The sequence below is a fragment of the Papaver somniferum genome, chromosome 6 (genome assembly GCF_003573695.1).
Source record: "Papaver somniferum cultivar HN1 chromosome 6, ASM357369v1, whole genome shotgun sequence".
Classification (NCBI taxonomy): domain Eukaryota; kingdom Viridiplantae; phylum Streptophyta; class Magnoliopsida; order Ranunculales; family Papaveraceae; genus Papaver; species Papaver somniferum.
The window spans coordinates 146682950-146694341 of NC_039363.1; the positions used below are offsets into that span (position 1 = coordinate 146682950).

General features: G+C 35.2%; 1 long non-coding RNA gene across 1 annotated transcript; it reads right to left on the reverse strand.

The window, feature by feature from the left end:
• Positions 1 to 8353: 8353 nt before the first annotated feature.
• Positions 8354 to 11148, reverse strand: LOC113286279. Its single transcript, XR_003329195.1, has 6 exons — positions 10614 to 11148; positions 10443 to 10523; positions 10168 to 10344; positions 9521 to 9618; positions 9093 to 9137; positions 8354 to 8751 (listed from the first exon to the last, which is right to left on the reverse strand). It is a non-coding gene; the product is annotated as an uncharacterized LOC113286279 (long non-coding RNA).
• Positions 11149 to 11392: the final 244 nt, after the last annotated feature.

Consider the following 11392-nt stretch of genomic DNA (forward strand, 5'->3'; position numbering starts at 1 on the left):
TTGAAATGTTGATTATGAAAGAGGATTTTTCAGGTCAATGTATCTCTTAACAAGGATATGTAAACACTATGCTTTTAATGTCAATGATCAATATTATATTTTTTAAGCAAATAAGATTTCAGGTTTCCTAATTCCCTTTGATATGCTACATAGTACATAAGGAGAAACCTACATAGCTATATATGTGCAATTGTGCCAACTTCGATTCAACAACTACATTTGCGTCCTAATTTTGTATCAAATGTAACCAATTCCAGCATCCAAATTCACTAACAGTAGCTATATCCTTGCAATTGTGGAATTTTAAGATATACATGATTACACTTTTCAAACCGACACATACGAGAATCAATTAACTCAAAAGTTTAGGATTGAAAGATTTAAAGGATTCAATTTATCACCTTATATCATCGAGCATAAATCTCTATGCCAACTTTGAGTCAGTAACTTCTTATCCTTTTCTCTTCTTCTCTACCATATCTACTTGCATATTCTTTACTTTCGCCGGAGAAATCATCCACCGTGTGGCCTAAATAATGTATAGAAAATCATATGAATTACCTCAAACTACTGCAACAACGAAGAAAAAAATTGCATCAATGATCATTTATGGATCTAAAATCAATCAAGACTAAAAAACTTCAATTAAAATAAAAGGTTTAATCAAAGAATCCTCAAACGAAAACAGATTAAACATCAAAACTTACGAAAAATCAAATATGTAAACTTAAACTATGATGAAGCAACAACACTGTCGAAGATAAGGAATGATAGATTTGAGAAGAAAATGCAAATCCGTAGGAAAAGAACCCTAATTTTTTTTTCCGAAAATCGTTTGTTTGTCTTCCCTAAAGATCTCAGATCTGAAATCTTTTTGAGAAAAAACATGCTTTGTTTGTGGAATTATTCAAAAGGCATTTAGGGTAGTATAAAAATCTGTATTTTTCCGGATCGGTTATATAAAGGACTAACCCGTACAGAAAAGGACTAAAACGTACAACTATTTTAAAAAAGGATCAGAATGTACTGGGCTTTGAGAGGCAGGACTAGAACGTCCAAAGCCCACGAAATATGGGACTAACCGTTAATTTCTACTTACAAAAATGCAACATGCCTCACCAAACAATTGTTGGATATTTTCGATATGTGTTTTCCACTACGAACAGGGAGTCCGGGGGGAGCGGCACCCCAAGCAAAGTGCAAGACAGCATCTCATAGAATTTTTTCTGGTTTTGAATTCGTTTTTCCAGAATTTTCTACGGACGCGTCTTTTCCCATTAATGGATGCCTTTTGAAAGCGTTTGTTGGAGATGAAGAGACATCTCCAAAAAGCATGAATTCCTCTATAAATTGCGGAGGCTCTCTCCCAATTCAACATATCAAAATTCTTTGTTTGCACTTCTCGCTAAGCATCATCATAATCTCATATTGTGTGTTCTTGGTTGGGTCAAGGGAGTACAACACTCGAATCCAACAAGTTGTTAGGGCATCACTGTATCCTGAAAGCACTATTTCATTGACCAATTGTACTCGCCAATTTCTTGGGAAAGGTCGAAATAATTGCTAAAAAAGAATCGCATGGCCTTGACGTCAGTGATATAATATTCTTTTCTGTTCTTTAATTTCATCCTTTAAACCCAAATTTCCAACAACAATTTGCCCCATTACAAAATTTTCCAAAAGATACTAGAGACAGGATCATGATTGCTCATCCGGGATTCACTGGGTCTCCAACGAATTTATCATCCCAGATAAAAAGTTTATATTTGAGCCACGTTATGGGAAATAATGTGGGGGATGATTATAGGAGGCATCTAACTGCTTCTGAAATTTTAAATGGCTTCAAGAAAACCTGATGGATGATATTAATTTTCTAACTCTAACATGAGATCTGAAAGAGACGTCTTCGTTGTTAGATCAATTATTTTAAACCGGTGGATGATGGTACTCTTCTAACTTTAACATGAAGTCTGGAAGAGACGTCTCTGTTGAAAGAGTATCTGAGAATCGTCGTCACTACCTCGGTGTTACCTACATCTCATGAATAATTGAGGAAATTATGAACAATATTAGTATAGTGGTATTGATGGGTGAAAATGATTTGCTGGTTTTTGAGGAAAAATGAAGGGTTGTGCAATAATCGAATCCTCAATTGAGCAAATTGCATAAACTTTAACAGATGCATTGCATGGGAGTACTTTGAGTTCGAGAGATCAATTTGTAAGACTCCGGCTTAACCAAGATGATGTACATTCTTGGGTCAATTCGGTTGCAAAGAGGGATGAGGATCGATCTATAGGACGGAAGCTGAGAATTGTATGAGACCAATGATTATTGAAGGATTGTGTATATGTTGAAGACTTATGCTGGTTTGGTAATCCGTTAGTGAATTCTGATCAGATTGATTGAGTTATATTTAGTTGTTTTCGGTGGATATCCGTTGAGTTGAGTTAAGTTTTGTCCAGATAAGTTATCAAATCATAGATTGATTAACCTATTTATATTGCAGAAGTATTTAACACATTGATCTCCAGTAAGTGCGACGGTTGCAGAGGAGTGGAAGAATGTAGGAGTGGGAAATCATGGTTGAACCAGTTCCACATTGTGCGGGAGACTTGGTTGATTGTTCCTTCCAATTGCTAGCACGACTTACTCTCATTTCTCATCGTAATGTACTGTTACATCGCACGTGTTGTAGACCGCCATACCAAAACCCTAGTGAGTATTCCTCAACGTGACATGATTGATGTCTCATGTATGTGGAGTTCGCAAGGCATACGATTATTTAATTGGTCAAATGTTGACTTGTCTAAACCAAGAGTCTTAGCATTGATGAGTCTAGCATAAGTGATGAATTAATATGATATGGTATGTGACTCATGCATTGAGCATAAGGTGTCTGATGGGACAACAATAATGCATAGACGTCGACTCTGATGAATTGTGATGTATATATCATGATTTGGATTGATGAACGTCGGTCTAATGAGATTGCTCGATCATGCACCTATTTGATATGTCGAGTATTTGACAAGGAAATCAGATATATTGCTGAGTTAAGTTAGAGTACTCATTCTTGATCTAATATGTCATGAATTGTCGAATGAAAAAGTAGGAATTAGAGAATTAGTAAGTACTGGACTCATGGTCGTCCAATAAAATATTTGATGGATGGACGAGTGTTGTCAAATATCATATTGCTTCTTAGACAGTTGAGCAACAAAAGTGTTAGTAGCAGGATCAAATATTTAAATATTAATTGAAATATTGATAGCTGGATCCAACATGGAAATTATTGATGTTTATCAGAATTATCATGATTCTGAAACCCTAATTTTGGAGAAACCTGGATCCTGGATATTGAGAGATGTCCATTGTGGGTAGATATATTGACCAACCAATGGGTATGAGAATCGGCCATTGGTGGTGGAGAGACCGGATGAACAGTGTATGGAGAATTGTCCAACTAGTGGAAGAGGATTCACCAAAATATGAAGGATTATCCAAGATATGGAGGATTATTCAAAATAAATAAAGGAATGTGGGACCGGTCGGCCATGGTGGCTAAGTGACCGGCCAAGTTTGGTCATGGTGGTGCACGGGCCACCATGTCGTCGACCGTCCATTCTTGAGAACTTTTTTGTATTTTTGTTGGACGTTTGTGCAATATTTTGTATTTTCAGAAGAGTTGGCTGAAACTCTCAATTTTTGCATGAATGAGCAAATAGGGTTTTTTTTCTCATGCGTCCAAACATGGTTTATTGGTGAGAAGGCCTGACGGTCGTGGGACCATTTGATTTTGTAAGCTTTTTGGAGAATTGAGCAATATTTGAAGAAATATGGAAAACTAAGAGTTTGCACGAATGTGGGAAATGAAGAGTTAGAAATAATAATAAAATAAGGAAGAGTGAGGAGGCGTGGGACCGGCCGCGGCATGGCGGCCGGCCGGTGGACCCGGTCCCGTGCGCCTCTTCTCTTTCGTTATTTATTTAATTTTTCCTTTCCTATTTTGCATAGCTCTCCATACATCCACATTCGTCCATATTTTTGGGTGCTTGTTCGTGCATTATTACTAAGTACACTCGCACCATTTTCTCGGTAGTGGCCTATATGCCCGAAAGGTGAATATTTACTACTAGTCCATGAAATTCAGCTGAGAAAAGTCGTGAATTGAAGTAATAAAATATAGTGATAAAAATAAAATATTTTCTAGGAATTTAATTGATGAATATTGCACTAAAATTAATTAGTTGATGGCTCTATACTAGCAGGCAATCTGTTTAGGGGCATTATATTTATTCGAGATAGTGGAAGCATCATACTCGTTCTGAATGTTTATTCTGCATAGTCATGGGACATTTGCAACTCCTGAAGACGTTATTGCTCTATACAAGTGGTCAATACATCTAGGATCCATCCATTCACTCTCGATTCTATACAGAAGTGTGTACTGGAATTGCTCATTGTAAATGATGAAATATGCAGAATATTGAAAGCTCAGCTGAAAGGCTTAATTACATATTCATGCATGCTCTGAAGAAGCTACACACTCAGTCGGAGATCATCGTGACATAAGCATTCATGTATAAATTCTAAAATATGAATTTCTAACATTCATCTGGAGTTAGGTCAGAAATATACAAAATTATGATATTACGATTTTAGCCTTTGTCAAAAATCCATCATCTACAAGTGGTAAATTCAAAAAATAAGCGGCAAATCAAGACCTTGATTCTATATATTTGCTCACTCTTGGGAACTTGTTTCTCTGGACACCCAATATTATTTATCCTCGACTAAACAATATCAAGAACTAAAAAAAAACATGTTATTAATATTTATATGAAGATGTAATTGGTGACTTTTGTAACTTTTGATATTCTCATGTTATTAAAAAAACATGTTATTAACCTTAGGCACTTAATACCCACTATTAAGTGTTAATTTTGTAACTTTTGTAAAACCCATCATTTCAGATGTAATTGGTGACTTATGGTGCACTAATTTCTCAAACCACAGAAGACCTATATAAGAGATCCCTTCCTCCTTTTTAAACACACAACAAATTAACAAAATTTCTTTACTTCTTTTCTCTACTTCTATTACTATATTGTTCTCATATGTAGTTTCCTACTTTGTTTACTTGAATACCTTAATTTGGTAGTTAACTATTTCGAGAATTAGAGAAAATTAAAGTCCTATTACGGCTTATATATGCTTGGTTTTGTCGGGCTATTGTATAACCTGGTATTTAATCTAATACAACTACACGGATGTTCTCATCCCGAAGAATTCCATACTTAGTCGATCTCTAATCTAATATTATCCAGCAATATTTTGGTCCATGCATTCATTAAAATGGTGTATGTGCCTAAAAATACAATCACTTTTGATATTCTCCTACAAAACTTAAATTTGATACCGTTGTTTGAACTTGTTATGTAGATCTCTTTGAAATCTTTCTAAATAAATAAAATTTGCAAAATTATGGCGTGCATTTAGTTAGTGAAAAGGCGGGGGTCCAACAGGCACACCCAATATTTCGTTCGGTAATCTGTGTGGACTAACTCCAATATAATTCCAATAGAATCAACTAGACAGTCAGACTCAATGAAGTAAAGATATCCAAGAGTTATATCTCATTCTCAAATCAATCAGCAAATCAACAGGATGGAATTCGTGAACTGGTTGGTATGAGAATAACTTGGACGGTGTCAAAAACTAATGTCCAAGCGTCAATGAATTTCTATCCAACAAACAAGGTTGGATTTACCAATTGATTGAACTATGCACAACCTGTGATATTTAAATTATATATAAATATAATGCGGAAAAAAAATAACACTGACACCATAATTTTTGTTAACGAGGAAACCGCAAATGCAGAAAAACCTCAAGACCTAGTCCAGTTTTGAACACTATATTGTATTAAGCCGCTACATACACTAGAATACTACAAGTTAACTTCGGAATGGAATGTAGTTGAGCTCTAAACAAGTCTCACACCGATTAAGGTACAGTCGCGTTCCTTACGCCTCTGAATCCCAGTAGGACTCTACGCACTTGATTCCCTTAGCTGATCTCCCCCACAACTAAGAGTTTCTACGACCCAAAGTCGAAGACTTATAAACAAATCTGTCTCTCACAGAAAAGTTTATTTTAATAGATAAATTATCTGTCTTCCACAGAGGTACCTATGAAGTTCTTGTTCCGTCTTTTGATAATTCAAGGTGAACAGGAACCAATTGATAATCCGGTCTTATATTCCCGAAGAACGGCCTAGAAATATCAATCACCTCACAATAACTTAACCATATGGTAGTAAAAGAATTTATTGTGGAATCACAAAGAATGAGACGAAGAGCTTTGTGATTACTTTTTATATCTTACCTATCGGAGATAAATCTCGAGCAAATCTTAGAGAAGATAGTACTCAATACGATAGAACAAGTAAGATCAGAACATGCAACTAGACAGAAAATAGTTAGGTCTAGCTTCACGAATCCCAAATGAAGTCTTCATATAGTTAAGCTATAATGGTTTTGGAAAAACCTAGGTTCAAGGAGAAGCGACTCTAGTCGCAACTAGGACACAGGAAAGTGCCGGAATTAGGTTTTCCAGTTGCTATAGTTCTCCCTTATACAGTATTTTAAATCATGGTTAGCTTTCAATCAAATCTAAGATAGGTTGGTAACAAAGTATTCAATATTCACCATTAGATGAAAACCTGATTTAAGATTCAAGTTAAGTTTACTTAAAACCAAAGCAATATCTCTCCACTGTTAGATGGTCTTAGCTTGTTACACACAAACGAAATATACCTTCATTTAGATATAGGTAACCGTAGCTAAACGTGTATATTGAGTTGGCTCAACAATAGTTGACCAAAGTTAGCCATATGAAAACTTTTGTCTTAACCACATTCATCTGATACTTCTAGATCAAATATGATGATCAATGAAACATGAAAGATAATCAAATGAATCTAATTGTTTTACTCATAGAGTTTTTCAATTGTATATATCTCATAGAAGTATATAAGAACCAATTGAAACAAAATCGGATTGATTCGTAATCGTACAAAGTATTTATACCGAAATCAATTCATGAACATTAAGCCACGGTTTTCAAACATTGCATTCCTTAATTTATTAATGTATTTGTTTATGAGTATGAAAACATACTTAACCGATTTTAGAACTTTAACTACTAAGTTTGCAAACTGGTATGCAAACTATAGTTCCGGACTTTGGTCTTGTCCAGCAGTTTGCAAACCGGTATGCATACTGCTGTCCAGGACCTAACTCACGTAGAACCGTTCCCATACTGGTATGCAAACTTGGTTCCCGAACTTTAACAGTTAAAACCGTTCGCATACTGTTATGCAAACTAGGTTTCCGGACCTGAATCATTCCAAAGCATTTAGCATACTGGTATGCATACTGTGTTGTATCCAGAAGAAGGTTAATTGTTCTAAACTCCCATTTCAATCATTGAAACATCCTTAGAATACGAAATGGTTGTCTCACATATACCATTAGCTTATAAGTAATTTTCAAGTGATCGAATGATTAATACTAAACTTTCCAAGTCGACATCAAATGATTGACTCACACAAATCATGTAAGATGTTTCAAAGCAATTTTCACATGATCATCTTTTGACTTATTATTTAGTTTCCAACAAATAGTTTGTTTCCAACTAAACTCGTCAAGAATAGTGATGAACGTAGCTAAAGCAATAAAAATCCAACTCGTATTTCGAGAAACGGATAAGCGAGATAAACTTGGCTCGAAATATCAAATGTGCATAATATAAAAGTCTATATAGCTATACGACTTAGTCTCATTACACTAAACCATTTTAAGGTATTAGCAACCTACCATAAATGTTGCTAAACGGGATCGCAACAGGCTTTCGCCGTTGGTAAACACGGTGTCGCAATTTTTAGCAACGGTATAAGCTCTGTTGCTAATCTCGGTCAGCAATGGCAATTCGCAACGGTGGGCGCTGTTGCGAAATTTTTTATTCGCGACAATAGGTTTCTGTTGCTAATTATCGGAATACCCTTACCCGGAACTAGATACTGTTGGTTCTGGTTCTAATTTACTGGTTCTGGTTCCAATTTAGCAACAAAGCCTCAATTTTTCGCAACATAAAAAAAAAGGTCAAGTCTTCATTGACCTGGTCAAAATCCATTTCCCCCCACATTCTCCCTCCTGCAATTTCTCAGTCCCCATATTCAACATACCCACAGATATACAAAATACAATGTCAGTCAATTGACATACAAAACTCTTTTTTATTGATAATCACAATAGAAGATACAAAACTCTATTATATTATATTATAAGAAAAAGGATTCTTCAATTAAAGTGAACTTAAAGTATGAGTAGGAGATACAAATGTATACAAGTATCACAGTAAACCTACTAAGATGATCATGAAGACCCAAATTTTTGTGACTGACATACAATGTTCTATGTTGACGTTCATAAATGGATGGGTGACCTAGTTTGTGTTAACTGAAACAAAATGTTCCTAAATTAAGATGAGATTACCCTGTTGGTGGATACCCCTTTGTTGATCTTGCCTGTAAAACTTATCATCATCGGCATCATCTGCACATTTCCATAATAGTTTAATTCAATCCATGTTACCAAGTCCGATCACTTCCACTAAAAGTTTTTCTTCTATTCCTCTGAGCCTTGTAAACATATGTATGTCTTTGTCTCCAGTCACCGCCTTATGCTGTCAAATTCAAAGTAAATTCACATTTGCAGGGTCAAAATTTGTTGTAAAAGTAACTACCTACTCAAGTGGTGAACACTACATATACATGATGGAACGATATTTGACTACTGACACTAGGCGGCTATAAATTTTCAGTGTAGATATTTGACTACTGAACAGTTGCATTTATTTGCATAAGAGAACCCATCTAGTGAAGCAAGAGAAATAGAAATCAAGACCATTTATTTGCATAAGAGAACCCATTTGATGAACTCATACATCACATATTCCCATTCATAATAACTTATATGGCTCTACTGTTCTAGGGTGAGAGAGGAGGATGCTTATAGCTAATTTACCTCTGACCACTTGAGAGTTCGGAGTGGAGTTGCGTCTCTCCCGGCCTACACAAAATATTCAAGAGATTAGTTACTGCACAGGTAACTCAAGCATGCAGTTCTAGTTTCAGAAACACAACTAACGAAAAAGACATGATAATCAGCAAAACACCGCATACACCTGGTTTAACAGTCATCCAAAAATTAGCCACAAGTATTTTATTTTTTTGAGAATGCCAAAGTGACAAGTTTTAGTTTCTGTCACATTATAGCCAATTCTACGAGCATAAATGTCAAATAACAAAAGTACTTGAGAAATTTAAAGGGTTTTTCACAGACTACAAAATTCTGCAAGCACAATGTGCAAAAGAGAATGCATATAAAGGATAAATAATGATTCAGTATCTTATTTTAAGTTTTAGGATTGAATATTAGTAAAGGTTGCATACCTTGCAAACTTTTTGTGAACGCCCTGAAACCCCTTCATCATACTCCCCATTCTTATGATAAAGAAGATGGAAGCTGACGTGACACCGCCGCCACAAGACTTCATGTTTACAAAGGTGACAATAATTAGTTTAGAATAACATTCAACCTCAAATATATGTAAAATAAAAAGGAAAGGCAACCCTCTAATCAGTACTCCTCGGATAGAGATACTTTTGCAACTAGGATTTATACACAGTGTGAATGCGTTGAAGTGATACCTAGGGTAGTGCCACTGGGATACTTAATAACAGATCATAAATGGAGTAGGACTCTACTTGAAGCCAAACCAGAACACAAGGAAAAATGATAAGAAACAAAGACCGGTGGCTTTCACATAAGCTGTCTGGAAAAAATAGTAATATTGGGCTTCAACTATGAAGGAAGCAATGGAGTAGGATTTTCAGTAACTTGACCGAAATCTAGTTCCAATTTAAGATAAGAAATTGACATTCCACACGACCTAGCGACATATGAAATACAAGGCTTAAATCTCGTGTGATAACAAATAAGGTTTAATCAATAAAACCTCAAAACTTTACCCTCAACTCAAATCTATAGTGAAAGAGATATTAAAAAGGAATTAGTTTGGAAGAACACTGAAACTTACAGTGAGACAAGGGCTGAGAGATCTTATAGATGTTACTATTAGCAGAATCCAAAATCAGAAGTTCTCCGTTAGGTAATACCTCCACAGAATAAGGTTCAATCCCAAGTTTACTCCCATCAAATACTGTCTAAACTGTATATCCATTCTCAAACTTCATCATAGGCCTACCAGTAATTCCTACACACAAAACCCACAACAATAAAAACACTCAAAACCAAATCATCAAACAAAAACAAGAAAACAAAAGATAAGCACAACAACCAAGATCCTCTCACCTGTTTTTGTACTAGCTTTCAATCCCCACAGCCATTTCAACAAAGGGGCGAGAGCATTTGATATAAACCCACCAACAATCTCTGTCAACATGAAGTGTAACAAGAGTGTGAGATTCAAACAAACCATAGCTCAAACCAGAGAGATTTATAGAGATTTGGAGAGAGACTTACTAACAGGAGGAGAAGCTGATGCAATGGAAAACCCACATAAAAAAAACTTGTAGGAAATAGCCCTGTAACCTAGAGAACTCAAGGTAATTGATCAAAGAACAAAGATTTAACTTAAAAAACTCATGCAAGAGTTGACTTCAAGCATTTACATCCCTCATCTATAGTTATTTTGCAGATGAATGAAGATGAAAAATCAGGACAAAACTGGAATCGATTTTTTTTTGGAAATTTTTAGATGGGTATGGAGATTGGGATCCTTTAATAACATATCCAAATCCAAATTAAACATCGGATGAAAGATTAAACAGTTACAGGCAAGGTTAAAAATGAACCCTAATATGATTTAGAAAGAATTTTAAAACATGAAATCTTTGAAAATGATTCTGATGATGAGTAAATCATGAATTAAACTCTCGATTTGAAAAAAAAAATAGTCGAAGAAAAGCATAGATTTTAGGAACCGTAACCCATGCCTTTATCAAGAAATCCTTTCGTAAAATCACAGGTACAAGAAGGAGTTGACATTCTTGATACGAGAAAAATAACCTCGAGTGAGATAACTCAACTCCGATAGGATAGGTATATAAACGGTTTCCCAAGGAGTATATTTTTAGGGTTTTTTAGAGTCGGTTTGTGACATAACACAAGGTACACGTACGAACACAAACTTAATCCATAAGAGGAAACCAAAAAAGAAAACTTTCCTTTCACAGGGTAAAAGCAACACAGCAAAATTTTAATATTTTTAAATTTTCTTTCACAATTCTTATCTCGATAAA